Here is a 16997-nt window from a genome sequence, read left to right as displayed (position 1 = left end):
TGGCCAAGAGCTGGGGCTTGTACAGGTCACCTGCACCCTCAAGATTATAGGTGGCTAGAGACAGTACTCTTGCCTGGAAAATCCCATGGATGGAGGAGCCTGATGGGCTGCAGTCCATGGAGTCGCTAAGAGTCCGACACGACTGAGCGACTTCACTTTCACTTTTCACTTTCATGCATTGGAGAAGGAAATGGCAACCCACTCCAGTGTTCTTGCCTGGAGAATCCCAGGGACGCAGGAGCCTGGTGGGCTGCCGTCCATGGGGGCGCACAGAGTCGGACACGACTGAAGTGACTTAGCAGCAGCAGCAGCACAGACAGACACAGGATCCAGTTTGTCCCTGTAGTTCCAATGTGCCCTCGACTTCCCAAACTTTGTGCTCAGCTTTCCTTGTTGAGTGCAGTCCCTTCAATCCAGTACCTTTGCAGAGTACTCCACTGGCTTCCACATTTTGTAAGGTCTGATGCTTATTATAAATTCTTGATTCTGCCTCACTCAGAGTGACTCTGCTTCTTCAGTCAAACCCTGACTGATATATCCTATAAAAATGACTCACAGGATGTTAGCTCTGGCAGCTGCCTTAGGGGTCACCTTGTCCTCTCCTCATTTCTGAATGGGGAAACTGAGGTCCTCAATGTGACTTGCCCAAGAAGCACATAAAAATGAGTGGTCAAGGGACTTCCTTGGTGGTCCAGTGGTTAAGAATCCGCCTGCCAGTGCACGGGACATGGGTTTGATCCCTGCTCTGGGAACTAAGATCCCACATGCTGCGTGCAAAGCAGCTAAGCCCACATGCCACAGCTACTGAAGCAATGCCCCTTAGAGCTTGCGCTCTGCAGCAAGAGAAAGCACCGTGGCGAGAAGCCCGCACACCGCAGCTAGAGAGCAGCCCTCGCTCGCTGCAGCTAGAGCAAGCCCCCTTGCAGCAGCAAAGAGCCAGCAAAGTCAAAACCAAATTAATTAATTTTGAAAAATCTAAATTTTTTTTTAAAAAAGAGTGGTCGAACCACCTTGCTAATCTGCTCTGTGACCTCAGTATTTGCCAAATTCCTCTCTGATTTAGGCAGTTGTGACAGGCCTGCTGTCCCAGATTCTGCTCTGTACCCAAGCACCTGATGGAGCCCCTTCCGTCCGGCACTGTGCTAGTTGTTTTACGTAGATGACCTCATTTAATCCGCAGGCTCTCCAGAGTATATCTTAAACCTGGATTACCTCTCTCCATCTCCACCACCTCCAACTGGCTGACCCTTGTCAGCGCTCACTCACGACTGTTTCTCCTAACAGGTCTGCTCGTTGGCAGTCTCTTCTCCACCCAGAAACAGGGGCATCGTTACAGCTTCCGCCACTGGCTCTTCGTTCCCGCTGAAAGCCTGTGGGTTGTTCCCCGCTGCCGTTGGAATAAAGTGGATCAGGTCTGCACAGCGCGGGCTCCCTTCCACTTGGTTCATACCCTCTGCGTGCTCCGGGCTCTCTCCACCTGAAAGCCTGTGGGTGGTTCCCCACTGCCGTTGGAATAAAGTGGGTCAGGTCTGCACAGCGCCGGCTCCCCTCCACTTGGTTCACACCCTCTGAGTGCTCCGGGCTCACTCGGACGTCCACCTTCCTTCGGCTCCTAAAGCCCAGCCGGCTGGTTGCTGCGTGGAGGCTCCGTGGTCCCCTCGGCCTGGAAGGCCCCTCTCCCCCAGCCTCGCGCCGCTGCTCCCTCCTGACAAACGTTTCCTCTGTGAGGCCTCCCTGAACAGGGCCGTCTCAGCCCTCCCTTCAGTCACTTACTAGTTCCTCTGTTTTATTTCCTTCCCGGAACATACCGAGGCCTGTCACTATCTTGCCTATTTACTCGCTTATTTATTTATTTTAATTTTAAAATATTAATATGTATTTATTTACCTGCTGCAGCGGGTCTTACTTCACGTGCAAACTCTCAGTTGTGGCACATGGAATCTAGTTCCCTGACCAGGGATCAAACCCCAGCCCTCCTGCACTGGGAGTGTATAGTCTTAGCCATTGGACCACCAAGGAAGTCCCTGCTGGCTTATTTAATAATGTCGTCTCTCTCCTACCTAGAAAGAATTTCCATGAGGACAGGGTCTTAAATGTCTTATTTGTTACTACACCCCTGATGCCTAGAAAGTACTCAGAAAATATTTGTTAAATGAACAGACCTGTATGGTACCCACTATAATTCTCTCCACTTTGCACATGAGGAGAGCACCTCAGAGATTAAAAACTGGCCTGGAGCCCCATAGTAAATTGTTGTTCAGTCACCAAGTCATGTCTGACTCTTTGCAACGCCATGGATGGCAGCATACCAGGCTTCCCTGTCCTTCACTGTCTCCCGAAGTTTGCTCAAACTCACGTCGATCGAGTCAGTGATGCCATCAGTAAATAGCAGAATTGATATTATTCCAACACAGGTTCACCTGATCCTCATACATACTACTTTAGAGGTTTCATTGCCTCCATTAGTGTCCTTTGGGTGCAAAATGTGTCCAGATTTTAGAACTGCAAGTAACCTTTGATAATCAGCTATTGATAAGCTCCTTGCCTAGTCCTTATAGTAAAGTGAATCAATTAACCATTTCTTGAGTCCTTCCTGTGGGCACCGATAAGTTAACTGGAATTGCTCCACCAAATAGGACAGACATTAAGAATCCCTTGTTAATCACATCCTGGGAATTTATAGGTGCCTGTATGTTTATCTGACTTTCCTACAACAGCTCTCAAGTTTTCAGTTTCAAGAATGTGGCTGAATTTTAGACCTTCTTGTCTCAGTTTTTCTTCATTATCTCTTCTGCCTTCGAGAAGCTATACCATTTCTATTCTAAAACAAGAAGAGACATCTTTTAAGAAAACACTTTTCAGACTCATGGAAAGAAACAGTGGACAGCATCTGTTAGGTCACCAGAGACCTGAGAGGAAACTTCCAGATCATCTGTTACAGAAACCAACAAATAAAGAATCTGAGACCCAGTGGGTGAAGATGGCTTATCCAAGATGGGGCTAAAAATAGATCTCCTTTACTCTGACTCCAGGACTCTTCCCACCAGGTTGGTGTGCTGTCCTCCTTCTACCTTCTTACTGGAGAAACGAGGATTGCTATGGAAACCAGGTTATAGGTTAATAGCAGCAGACCCATTACTCAGACCCAAGGCTTCAGGCTGCTCATGTAGGGATCTCGGCCATATAATGCTCTGTAAACCAGGCTCTTTCTACTTGTTCTCAGCAGCACTGCTACACGTGACCACTCCTGTACCAGGGATGACTAGACTCACCCCACCTGCATGCCCTTCAGAATGGCCAGTGACTTGTCCACCTCAGTTGACTCATCTCCCCTTCTGCCTTGTCCACTCATTGTGTTTCAGAAAAGGTGCGTTGAATGATTTCCTTATTTCTGTTTCTGCGACTGAGCCTCCCTTGAAGGGTGAACTGAGACATCCCTGCTAACGAAGTCTGAATTCTAGTATCCTCAGGAGGTGGGCTTCACCAGAGACTGAGCAGGAAAGAATCTGCCTGCAGTGCAGGAGATCCTGGTTTGATCCCTGCATTGGGAAGATCCCCTGAAGGAGGAAATGGCAATCCACTTCAGTATTCTTGGAGAATCCATGGACAGAAGAGCCTGACAGGGGTCACAAAGAGTCAGACACAAAGAGTCAGACACAGCACAACAACTACTGTGTCTGTTTATCAGTGATAGAAGATTTGGGAGGATTAAGGCACTTTCTCAAGGTTACAGTATGGGGCAGAGTTAGGTCTGTCCATGGAGAGACCTACGAACAGAGCAAGCAAATTAGATCCAGAGTAATCTGATTGGAAATTTTAACTTTATGGTTGCTAGTATGTGATGCTGACCAGCTTGATCTTTCTGAGTCTCAGTGTCCATATCTTTAAAATGGGACAGTAAAAACAATGGCAGACCCTGTTGGTTGTTTTGCCAGTAGCCTGCCCCTACCCCTACTCAGTTCATTTCAGTTGCTCAGCCGTGTCTGACTCTGCGACCCCATGGACTGCAGCAAGCCAGGCCTTCCTGTCCATCACCAACTCCCGGAGTTTACTCAAACTCATCTCCATGGAGTCGGTGATGCCATCCAGCCATCTCATCCCCTGTCGTCCCCTTCTCCTCCTGCTCTCAGTCTTTCCCAGCATCAGGGTCTTTACCAATGCGTCAGTTCTTGCATCATGTGGCCTACCCCTACTGGCCCAATCCAAACTTTTTTCCTTTCTAACAACAATGTGTTAGACTGTTAAGTGCTTCAGAGGAAGATGAGCTCTTTCCTGGCTCTAGAGCATGGTGGCAAATCTCTCGCCTTGCAAGAGACTGGCTTAGGAATGGGCATGTGCTGTAACTGTAGCCAATGAGATGGAAGTACAAATGAGGGGCATGGAGGGCTCATCACAGTGGACAATTTTCCTGACTTTTAGAGGGGGATTCGCTGGTGGCTCAAACTGTAAAGAATCTGCCTTTCATGCAGGTTATCTGGGTTTGATCCCTGGGTCCATTATAGCAAGAAGATCTGCCTCTTCTTCTTTAATGTATTTATTTGGCTGCATCAGGTCTTAGCTACAGCATGTGGGACCTTACCTTCAGGCACACGCACTCAGTAGTTGTGGCACATGGATTTAGCTGCCCCTCGGCATGTGGGGTCTTAGTTCCCACCCCTGGGACTGAACCCACGTCCCCCGCATTGGAAGGTGAGTTCTCAACCACTGGAGCACCAGAAAGGCCCCAATCTGCCTCTTCTTACTCCAGTTCTTGAATGTTGTTTGAGGATATGATGACTGGAACTGTTGCTGCCATTTTGCTAGCCCAGAGAGGCCAAATGCTCAAGATGAAAGTACAACTAATTTTATGGGTCAATTTGACTGGACAACAGGGTGTCCAGACATTTGGTTAAACATTATTCTAGATGTTTCTGTGAGGATATTTTTGAATTAACATTCCAATCAATAGACTGAGCAAAGCAGATTGCTCTCCCTAACACAGATGGACCTCATCCAGTCTAAACGGAATAAAATAGGTCTAAATACAATGAAAAGACTGACCCTCTGCTGAGATGAGAAAATCCCTCCTCCTTACTGCCTTTGATCTGGGACATCAGTTTTCTCCCGCTTTCAGGCTAGAACTGAACTATCGGCTCTTCCTGGGCCTTGAGCCGGCTAAACTTCAGACCGTAAGTGCACCATGAGCTCTTCTGGTCTCTAGCTTGTCAACGCACCCTGCAGGTCTTGGGAGAGTCAGCTTCCATACCCACCTTGATATGTGTATATCTGTTCTATTGCTTCTGTTTTTCTGAAGAGCCCTGACTGACAAAATGAGAGAGCAGAAAGATTAACAGAACCTGGGTTCTTACAGATACAACTGAGCTACTGAACTCATCAGCCCTAGGAGTCCTTACTTTTGAATTGATGGTTAAGTGAGAGAAGACATTTTTCTTCTTGCAGTTGGGTTTCTTTCTTATCTCTTGTACCTGGAGACTCTATAAGTGATCCAGCAGTCAAAGCAGTAGGATCGTTGTGAAAATATAATGGTGGTTAGTAGATATTGGTTCTCCTCTCAGAATCTGAAGACTTCTTAATACTGATAATCCCTTAAACGGTATAGTCTTTTTGTCACAGAATGTCTCCCTAGGCATTATTCTACAAGATGGTGGGTTTATTACCATTACTACTATTGGCCTCAGTGTGCAGCTTCTGGGATCTTACTTCCCCAACAGGGATTAGACCCAGGGCCACGGCAGTGAAAGCACCAAGTCCTAACTACTGGATCACCAGGGAAGCCCATAGATTGTAAATGTCTTGAAAATTGACATCAGGTTTATTTTGTCTCTAGCTGTAACTCCTAGCACAGGTATTGAATCTTTCTTAGACTATATCTTTTCATGGATCTGTTCATCAGTGACAGTGATGCTCACTTGGAAGTAGTTGCCCAGGAACTGGGCAAAGTGAATTAACACAACTCTAGATGTGTGCCTCATGCTATAGTTGTTGGTTATGCGTGCATGCGTGCTCAGTTGCTTAAGCTGTATCTGACTCTTTGGGACCCCATGGACTGTAGCCCTCCAGGCTCCTCTGTCCTTGGAATTCTCCAGGCAAGAATACTAGAGTGGGTTTGTATGCCCTTCTCCAGGGAATCTTCCTGACCCAGGGATCAAACCTGTGTCTTCTGCACTGCAGGCAGATTCTTTACTGCTGAGCCCCCGGGGAAGCCCTAGTTGTTGGTTATAGGATGGTTTGATTCGGTTCTTTGATTGGTAGACTTTATGTTAAGGTGTTTAAATGTTAGCTGCTATTATCTAAGGCCTATGTTATACTGAAGGCACCATTAACTTTATAACCCATCACATGAACATTCCCTGACTGTCAGGATTTCCACCAAAGGCTTAGAATTAACGCTGCTTAAAAGGGCTTGGGTGACCCAGGGCTTCAGGATGAGCATTATAAAATGCTAAGCGGGATCCTAAAAGATAAACGAGAATTTTAAGGACAGATAACCATCGCCAAGTTGCTTCTGCTTGCCGGAGGATAGGTTTTCTATACATGGTAGACCATAAATGAGGAAGGCAGAGAGAAAGAGGATCCCCATAAGAGGAGTCCGTAATTTCGTGTACCTGCTGGGGTGGGGTGTGGAGTGGAAAGGAGTCATCGGGACAGGAGGCCAACGGCTGTCAGCATCTCTGGGCTTCTTCCAGGATAAAGCGCCTTTCCAGGGAACATTCTACTCTTCACCATGACTCCCATGTAGACTTTGTCAGTGAAGGGAACCCTTGACCAAGAAAGCCTTCTTTATGGTCAACAAACCTGTGAGGAAATGATGAATATTATTACAACAGCTGTTCCCTCCTTCAACCTCTAGCAAGTCTTGAATTTAGAAGGTCAGGTGTATGGCTCAAGAAATATCATCTTCTGTCAAGTACCCCAAGTGATGTGTTTGGTAATTTTTCAGACCTTACCTTGAGTACTACTGGTAGAGAGACATCTGGACTCAGCACCCTGTCTTGAGATGGTCCCGCCAGCTAATTACTGTGGCCTAAAAGGTCACTGTTCAGTAGTCTCCGTAAAATAGGGTCTATTATACAGAGTGAAGTAAGTCAGAAAAGCAAAAATCCTATATTAACACAAATATCTGAAATCTATAAAGACGGTACTGATGAACCTATTTGCAGGGCAGAGATGGAACTGAAGACATAGAGAATGGACTTCTGGGCCCCGTGGGGGAAGCAAAAGGCAAGACAGATGGAGAGAGTAGCATGGAAACATATACGTTACCATAAGTAAAACAGATCACTGGTGGGAGTTTGTATGATGCAGGGAGCTCAACCCTGTGCTCCCTGACAACCTAGAGGGGTGGGATGGGGTGGGAGATGGGAGAGAGGGTCCAGAGGGAAGGGACGTATTCTTGCTTATGGCTGATTGTGTTGATGTATGGCAGAAACCAACACAATATTGTAAATCAATTATCCTCCAATCAAATAAAAAAATAAAAAATAAACTGTCATTGTTAGGCTTTATCTGTGCGTGCAGGGCATATAGGTGGGAGAGGTAGGTCTGGAGAGTACGATGCTCTGGGATTTCTCTTCAGGAGGTGCTCGTGGTCCTTCCACCCATGAGAGGGACCTTGACCTTCAACAAAGGGTATGAACAATGTCAGGTCAGCTTCCAGCCCATTTCCTGTGAGAATTAGTAAAGTATCCCCTCTAGGTGGACATTCCTTGATGGGTTCTGGCTTGGTGAGAGAAGAAAAGGCTAGGTTTTAGCCCTGCCTGCCCACAGTGGGCTGCCTTTGAACATTGTATACAATTTTCTCAACTGTACAGGATGGCCTTTCATTATATGAGATCCTAGTGGTGATTTAGTTGCTAAGTCATGTCTGACTCTTGCAACCCCATGGACTATAACCTGCCAGGCTCCTCTATCCATGGGATTTCCCAGGCAAGAATGTTGGCGTGGGTTGCCATTTCCCCCTCCAGGGGAAACCTGGAGGATTTGACCTAGGTCTCTGGCATTGCAGGTGGATTCTTTACCATCTGAGTCACCAAGGAAGCTCTACCCTTGGCTTTCTCCAAGTGATGATCTTAGCCACCTGAGGGTTAATTCTTAAAAAGTAAAATAGCTTTTTTTCGGGGGAGGGGTCCCTAATAAGGCCCTAAATAAACAGCATCCTTATTTTCAACTAGGTTCAAAACAAGTTGAGTAAATAAATAAATAAATAAGCTTAAAACATTGCCTTTATTGGTGACAGAGGCTAGACTGTCAGCTTTTTAAAAAAAAAATTGTATTCCTTTATCTGGCTGTGCTGGGTCTTAGTTGCAGCATGCAAGGTCTTCAGTTGAGGCATATGAACTCTTAGCTGTGGCATGTAGGATTTAGTTCCCTGACCAGGGATCAAACCTGGGCTCCCTGCATTGGGAGCACAGAGTCTTAGCCACTGGACCACAAAATGAGTCCCCAGACGCTACAACCTGAGTAGAAAAAAAGGAGCTGTGCTTTATTTGCTGACCAGTATCCATCTTCTCAACCCAGGAATCAAACCAGGGTTTCCTGCATTGCAGGCAGATTCTTTACCAACTGAGCTATGAGGGAAGCCCTACCAGGTGCTAACTGACACTATAACTAACCTTCCCATAATTTGAGATCAATATTGTGGGCCCTATTCTGTAGATGAGGAAAATTGAGTTAATAAGTTGGAGGAGAAGTCAAACCCAGGCCTGACTAGCCCCACAACCCCCACTTCTGACTTGGCATTGCCACTGCTGGAGAAGAAGCTGGAATCTCTGCAACCCAAACCCAATTAAATCAACCAACGATTCTTATGAGATTCCCAAAATTGTCCTCTGGCAGAGGTTTTTCCTTCCCCCAAGGTTCTCCTTTGGCACAAACCAAAAAGGCCTGGCTCCTTCAGCAGATCTAGAAATGCGTAAAGCCTCACGTCTTCCAATTCTGGGCCATTTTTCATTGCTCCTGGGAGCACTAGGTCTAAGGCCAGCATGGACGTACTATTTTGAAACTAAAGGCATTTCTCAGAAAATGCAGGCATGGTGCCATTGCGAGGATATATTTCATATCATCACCCAGGTCTTCGGCCCCATGGTGCAGTATCACCGCGGCTGTCCTTCCGCTGGGGCTTCACCGCCTATGAAGAAAGCCTGCTCTGTTTAGCGTCGCTTCCCAAGCATGTTAGAAAAACCACATGCACAGACCCAAAGGGCTATTTCGCTCTCATGGATTTTTATCGTTACAAACGTACATTTTTCCATGGGATAGTTCTTGCTTTAGGTCAGGTTCCTTAGAAGCAGAGCCTGAGATGGATTGGTTTCAAGAGATTTATTGTGTTCAAGGAGAAGGAGAGAAGCAGTCCTGATGGGGGAAAAGGGCTGAACAAGAATTTGGCTTCAGCTGGAGTCAAGCTTCTGCTTGATCCCGTGGAGACCTCCGGAGCGCAGCCTGCACCACGGGGGTCATCTTGCCTTAAAGTTAGGAGGGTTGACCCTGTGGACCCCCATGATGGCCAGTTTGGGGCCACAGGCCATGGAGGCCACGTGTCTGTGTGCCTGTGAATGTAGCTACCTGGTTGAAGCGGCTACCATTTGCTCCAGGGGGCTCCCTCTAAGCCATGGGCATTTGTCCAGAGAAGGGAGTATCTGTGAATTACACGGGCCAACTGTCCCAGCAGCTCGGGGAAAGAGCCTGGGTGCGCTGGCTGGTAAAAAGGGCCTGGGCAGGGCACCAAAACCAGTTCTGAGTCACAAGACACAAAAATCATTCGAATCAGGGTACTGGTTCATTAATCTCAGCGTTCCCAGAGATTTTGCCTCATTATATATTCCTAGCTACACATTTAATTGGTGAAGAAAGCAAGGCAAAAACCAAGAGCAAAATAGTCCTGCACATCCAAGGAGCTGCAATAAAGATGGTGTTCAAGCAACAGTCAGCCTATTTCAACGTTCAGCCAGCCTGCTGGAAAACATAACTGTGACAGCTACGGCGAATTCCATTTCATGCCCAACAATACCGCATACAGTTCAGTCTTCCAGTGTGACCAACAGGTGGCACCAGAAACACCCACATTTATTCCAACTAATTTATGCATTACGTATATATTGGCTAAAATGTCAATTCCCCTCTACTCAGATTTCTCATGTGGAAAAGACACTCATAGCATTAAATCCACCTCCAAATTTGGTAACTTACAGTCTTCCATTTGCTATTTGACCTCTGTCTTGAAAGGTTACTTGAATGTGGAAAAAAAAAAAAAATAGGGTGATAGGGCCAGTGAATTCAGAAAGAAAACATCTATTCATTAGCAAAAGGAAGGAAAAAAGACTGGAGTCCTGCATCCTTTTCCTTCAAGGTCTCTTGAGTGTGTAAATGCCGAAGATTATTAGGAAATATGTGAATAACAGGATAAAAAAGTCAAGGATACTGCCTCCAAAACATGAACTTTATTCCCGACTGAAAACAGACTTGGATGGCAACCAAGCTGTTCAAGGATTGCTCCGGCTAGTATCTGACCACGGGGTTCCACTCTGGGAAAGGTCTCTGGGTCCAGCGTTCACCATTTTCAAGTTTGTTTCTTTTGAAGTTTGTCCTTTATTGTTGGTGAGGGGAAGTAAAGAGAGGGAGTGGATGCTGCATCTTCCAATTTTTTTTTTTTTTTCTGAACAATCCAGCAATTACCCTTTTTTCCTATGTAGGGCAATCCAAGTTGCAGAAAGACTTCGAGAAAAAACACTGAACTGAGAATCAAGCCCCAGTAGACAATACACTGAATGGAGAATTAGGCCACTTTTATTATTCGCTTCTTCAACTATGTTAGAAATTGTTTAAAGTGGGGATACTGAGTCTCAGAAAGGTCATTTAAATGACCTTAGCCAGGTCCTTAGCCAGGATCTCAGTCCAGTTTCTCTGACCCTAAAGCCAAGTTAAATCTAGGTGTGCCATGAGCTCACCGTGCAAATTCAAACAAACCATGTTATCTAACTGGGCTTCAGCTTTATCTCTAACATGAGAGGCCAGACTGCATGGCCCCAACACACCTTCCAGCTTGAAACCTCCGGATTCTGAATACTACGTGTAAAGTGCAGTGTCTTGTGTACTGATCAGAGCTGGAGGTGTGGTTTGGCACCTCCGTCCGTAGGAAGGGAGGGTAAAGCTCACTTTGATAGTGTTCCAAAGTGGAAGGTGACACGGCTTTTACACAATGCGTGAAACAGTCTGGTTCTTGTATTTGGGGGGGAAAGTAAATACCAGATCCTGATTAGCCTTTCCTATACCTGTCGACAGCTTATTGTACTGTAAACACGGCGTCTCTGGGAGCCTTCCTTTTCAAATGAAATGATCCCAACGTTTGGAATTCCTCTTCTCATGCCATGCTCTTCTGCCACGCATGCCGCAAATGATTTTCACTGCCCTTCTCTGAACTTTGACTATTTTTACTCTACCTTTTGACAGCAAGACTGGTTAAAGGGAGTTTTGAGGTGGGGGGGGGGGGTTTGTTTGGGGAATTTTTTTGTTAAAGACTTGAGGCAACAGGACTCCTGAATGGTACATGTGGATTCCTTGCTTATTTATTTATTTATTTCTGTATTTTCTTTTCATTTATTTGGCTGGACGTGTCTTAGCTGTGGCATGCGGGATCTTTGATCTTGGTTGTGGCATGCAAACTCTTAGTTGTGGCATGTGGGATCTAGGCCCCTGACCAGGGATGAAACCCCGGCCCCCTGCATTGGGAGTGCAAAGTCTTAGCCAGTGGACCACCAGGGAAGTCCCCCCACCCCCTGCTCATTTATATCTCCATAATGTGAATGGGAGAAGCCAGGAAAAAGGGAGGAAAAAAAATTAACCTTAATTGAGTACTCACAATATATCAGACTCTCTGCTCAGCCTATTTGATGTCTTATCTCCTCTTGAGTGGGAGGCAGGGCAGTCTCCTAGTATAGTCATCTGCCTACGCCTTCTAGTTAGACAGACCTGGGTTCTCATCCAGGCCCTGTATCTGCTTCATCATATAACTCTGGGCTATCTATGTAACTTCTCCAAGCGTTGGTTTCCTCAGTGAGATAACATCAGTAGCTAGTATAAGCCCAGAGTAAACGCTCAATGAGTGTTACTCAACATCGCTACCCTCCCGAAGGGCAAAGCTTATCTGCCTCACTCTAGAGAACAGCAACAACAAAAATAAAGTTCTAAGGAGTTGAGGAAAAGATTTCCAAACTTATATTGATCTTACTCTGTTATGGATACCTATCACTTCTTTCCCCCAGTACCATTCTTTCCTGGGCAAACCATCCTGCCCTCCACTGTTTTGCGAAAGCAGCCGCCATAATCCGTCTCCAAGCTACCGGGGTGGGGCACGTGACTTTGGACTGGCCAATCAGAGTGTCTGTCTTATCTTTGTGTTGCCCATGATGGACCCAGGGCATGGTCAGCACGATTTTTCTGTAAAGAACCAATAGAAATATTTTAGGCTTTGTAAGATATAAGATCCCTATCACCACTACTCAAATGTACTGTGACAGCAGAAAACACAGTCCATAAATGTATGGGTGTGGTGTGTCCAATAAAATTGAAATTTATGGACACCGAAATTTGAGTTGATACAATTCTCAGATGTGTTAAAAAAAATATTATCTTCTTTTTCCCCCCAACCATTTAAAAATGATGAAACTACTTAACTCACCTACTGTCCAAAAGCAGGAGACAGGCTGGATTTGGCCCATCGGTCATAGCTTGTTGACTCCTGGGCTAAGAGATGAGCACGTGACCCACAGAGATCAAACTCCTGCCGTGAGATTTAATACATGCACACTGGGAGGAACTGTGTGGCTCATCCTTTCGAACCCCGATTCCCATGGCTGTCTTCCTTTCCACGTGGAGGAATCCTGTGACAGTATGAGAACCAAGCGCAGAGAATCAGCGCCAAGCAGAGCCAGCTAAGGATGGAGAAAGAGAAACAGAGCCCTGAAGACTTCATTTGAGCCTCCCCTCTAGTGATGCCTGTTAGTTCCATGAACCGACGGATTCTTTTTTCCCCTAATCTAGTTTGAGTCAGATTTTGATCACCTACAATGAGAGGGTTCTGACAGAGACTTAAGGGTTTGTTTTCCTCATACTATTCAATACCACCTTACAAAATTATTAAGGAAAATGGAGAGCTAGCGTGTATTGTGTACTTACCATGTGCCAGGCCATTGGGGAAGGTGCTTTCACCTGTGATCTCTCATTTATGCGTGTGTGCGTGCACTCAGTCATATCCAGCTCTTTGCAATCCCATGGACTGTAGCCCCAGGCTCCTCGATCCATGGCGTTTTCCAGACAAGAATATTGGAGCGGGTTGCCATTTCCTACTGCAGGGGATCTTTCCAAACCAGGGATCGAACCTGGGTCTCTTGCACCTGCTGCATTAGTGGGCAGATTCTTTAACCACTGTGCCACCTAGGAAGCCTGGTTAGTTCTTATAAACCCATTGAACTTGGCAATATTTTTACCTCATTTTACCAAGAGCGCAGATATGTTTGATGCCAGTCTGTTGCTGGCCCAGATCCAGTGTTTGAAGGTCGAGTGGAGCAGCTTGCTAGGATTTGGGGGCGCATTGAGGGAACAGACTTTTCAGGTCCATTTTCTCTCCCACTTCACTCCCCTGGAAAGTCTGATGGAAGAGTCAGGGCACGCTTAATCCCTTTTCTGAGAACGAGAGCACGCACCAATGAGGAATCCCTGCTGTCCCCTCTGGCCATCCTGGGTGCTGGGGAGTGGCCATCCTGGAGTTCCCACCCAGCTGCCCGGCAGAGAGGGGATGAGCAGCTGAGGCACTGGGCAACAGCCCAGGTTAATCCAGGCTGCAGTTTGCAACCCCCTTGCAGGACTGATCAAGGATTTCCTTCAGAAGTATCACTTCCCAGCAGCTGGCTGGCTTGATTTTGCCAACTGCTTGTGACCCCTGGCTGCACAGGAAGCTTCAGCAGGTAGAGCTTGGCCAGCCTGAGGAGCAGACACACCCCGGAGCTCCTTAGGACAGAACAGAAAGGTTTGCACAAACAAGGTTTGCATGATACAGGATGAGAAAGGTGCCAGGGAAAATAATCCCCCAATGTCCATTAACCCTCTTGATATATCAGCCCTTTGAGTTTTGGCCTGAAGACCAAGAGCTACCATAGCAACAGCTACAGGTACTTATTGGAGCTACTGTATCACCTCCCATTTCCTATTAAAATAGCCACCATTGGTTATCAAGCAATCACTAAGTGCCAGGTACTTTACTTATATTATTCTCAATCATTTCAACAACCCTGCAAAGTGGACGTTAAATATTACCTACTATTTTATGAACAAGGTAACTGAGATGGCTAGAGGTCAAGATATGACGAACTCTAGGAAGGAAGGGGAATTTACACCTGGTCTGTCTCTATTTCCACCTCACTGTCACAGGGGTGAGGGATTAAGTGAGAAGAGAGGGGCAATACGTTTCCAGGAGCTGCTCAGGATGGGTCAAGCCACCAGAAATAGAGATGCGACTTGAGGCTTGAATCCCTTTTCAGGCTTTGGGACACTTGGAGGCAGAGATTTTTGTTATTTTGTGTTTATCCAGTATACGCTCCACACCCAGCTCATACTTAGCTCTGAGCAGGGACACAAAGAGTGTTTGTTAAATGAATGAGAAAGTGAGGCCTGGTGTCTGCTTTCTGTAAAACAGGAAATGGCTGAGGGGCCACTGACTTGCTGAGGTCTTCTCTTTGTGTATGTCACTTTTAAGAACTCTAAAAAGTTCTCAGGTTCATCCTGAGAACTCTCAGGTGCAGCCACACTACAATTTAGTGCAATGGACAGAAGTTTACATAATTTTACAGGTCATTTGATAGGCAGTGATTTCACAAATGATACCCTGGAAGTGGAAGTGTTAGTCACTCAGTTGGGTCCGACTCTTTGCAACACCATGGACGTAGCCTGCCAGGCTCCTCTGTCCATGGAATTCTCAAGGCAAAAACCCTGGAGTGGGTTGTCATTCCCTTCTCCAAGGGATCTTCCCAACTCAAGGATCGAACCCAGGTCTCCTACATTGCAGGCAGATTCTTTACCGTCTGAGCCACCAGGGAACATACTATGGTGGCGTAAAAGAGTTAATGCATCTTTCAAAAATATGTCCCATTGGACTGCTGGAGAGTAGCTTGAAGTAAGAATGAATTTGATTGAAAAAGTTTCTTTCTTTTTCTTTTTTTGCTAAACCTTAACCAGGCTCTGATCAAGTGCTGAGTGTTAAAAAAGCTAAGCAGAGACCTCTAGAAGGCAAGTTTTTCAAAAAGGGAAGGCAGAATACAAAATTAAAAGTCTTTTTTAAAAAATAAAATGAATCAACTATACTTCAATAAAATATATATTTTTAAAATATTGAAGAAAAGGGAAGGAGGAAAAATTAGAGAAAAGTTAATAAACTGGAGTTTTGACTGTTTCCTTCCTAGCAGGGAAACCCTGAGCCCAGTTCCCTTTTGCCTGCTCTTTGAGGCAAGGCTGAATTAGCAAGCTATAAATTCCACGCGCCTAAGTGTGAGGAATGTGGAGACGAATGTGGGGACGTCTTCATTCCAGAGGAAAGGGCATGAGAGTGGGCCAGCTGGAGATGGAAGACAGGACATGCCCCAAGTGCGAGCCAGCGGAGATTTGAAATTAGAATCTAGGCTCAACCTGCATCTAGGTTTTAAGAACTCTGTAAGTGGATAGGGCTGTCAAGCAGTTGGAGGGCATTTTGTAGAGACCTGAGGTGACACAGCATTGATTCACCCAGAAAAATGATCAGCATATTTATCATTATTTGAGTCAGTGTATTTTCTTGGCAAGGAGCAGCATTTGGGCAGGGAGCTCTGACCTGGGGGGTTCGGGTAACGAAGGGAGAGTCCTGCAGAGGTGAGGAGGGAAGGTCAGCTGGTGCAGAGACGCTCCTCTGGCTTGGCCATCAAAGGCAGCTTGGTGGAGACAGGCTGTCTAAACAACTTGCCAAATTTCCGGTGGATGGTAGGCGACACCCTCCCATAGAGCTCGTGCCCTGGGATCCAGGCCTGGCACTTACTCTGGAACTTGTTGTAGAAGATCATTTTTATTAGAAAGTGTGGTTTGGAGTGTAAAAACTGCAGAGGATTCTATCTTTAAAAAAAATCAATGTTTGTTGGCACAAACTAAGGTTCTCTGGGTTCTTAGATACTTAACAACAGCCTCTTTTATCACCACGATTAGCCTAGGTACAATGACTATGTGGGAACTAAGAATTCAAGGATGATGGCCCTTTTAAGGTTTGCTTTGAGTGGAAGGATTTAAATGTATATTCTCCTAATGTAACCTCACCCAGTTACAGTGCGGGTGGATCGTGGAAAAGGTATTGCCTTAAATGGCCAGAAAGTGGGGACTGTGGGCTAACTATACCATTACTGTGTGAACTGGGGCAAGCTATTCAACTTCTTATATCTCATTTTCCTTACCTTTAACATCATGGAGACAAGAGTGTTTTTCCTTCCCCCAGGAGTTCTTGTCAAAGGTAAATAAGTGACCTTATCCTTTTTTAAAGAATGGAATGGATTCAACTGCTATACATGAAGAAGGGTTGAGGATCTGGATTTAAAACTCATTTCTGTGATTTAACAACTGTCTAATCTTGGACATGGGCTTCCCGGGTGGCGCAGCAGTAAAGAATCTGCCAGCCTATCTATGCAGGAGACACAAAAGACACCGGTTCAATCCCTGGGTGGGGAAGACCCCCTGGAGGAGGGAATGGCAACTCACTCCAGTATTCTTGCCTGGAGAATCCCATGGACAGAGGAGCCTGGCAGCTACAGTCCATGTGGTTGCAAGAGTCAGACACAGCTGAGCACACACACGCATGCACGCACGCACACGTGCACACACAATCTTGGACATGCTTTTTTTTTTTCAATTGGAGTATAATTGCTTTACAGTGTTATGTTAGTTTCTGCTGTACAAAAAAGTGAGTCAGAGCTGTATTGTATACATGTATCCCC

This window comes from Capra hircus, chromosome 29 (assembly GCF_001704415.2).
Source record: "Capra hircus breed San Clemente chromosome 29, ASM170441v1, whole genome shotgun sequence".
In the NCBI taxonomy this organism is placed as follows: domain Eukaryota; kingdom Metazoa; phylum Chordata; class Mammalia; order Artiodactyla; family Bovidae; genus Capra; species Capra hircus.
This window is presented reverse-complemented; position numbering follows the sequence as displayed.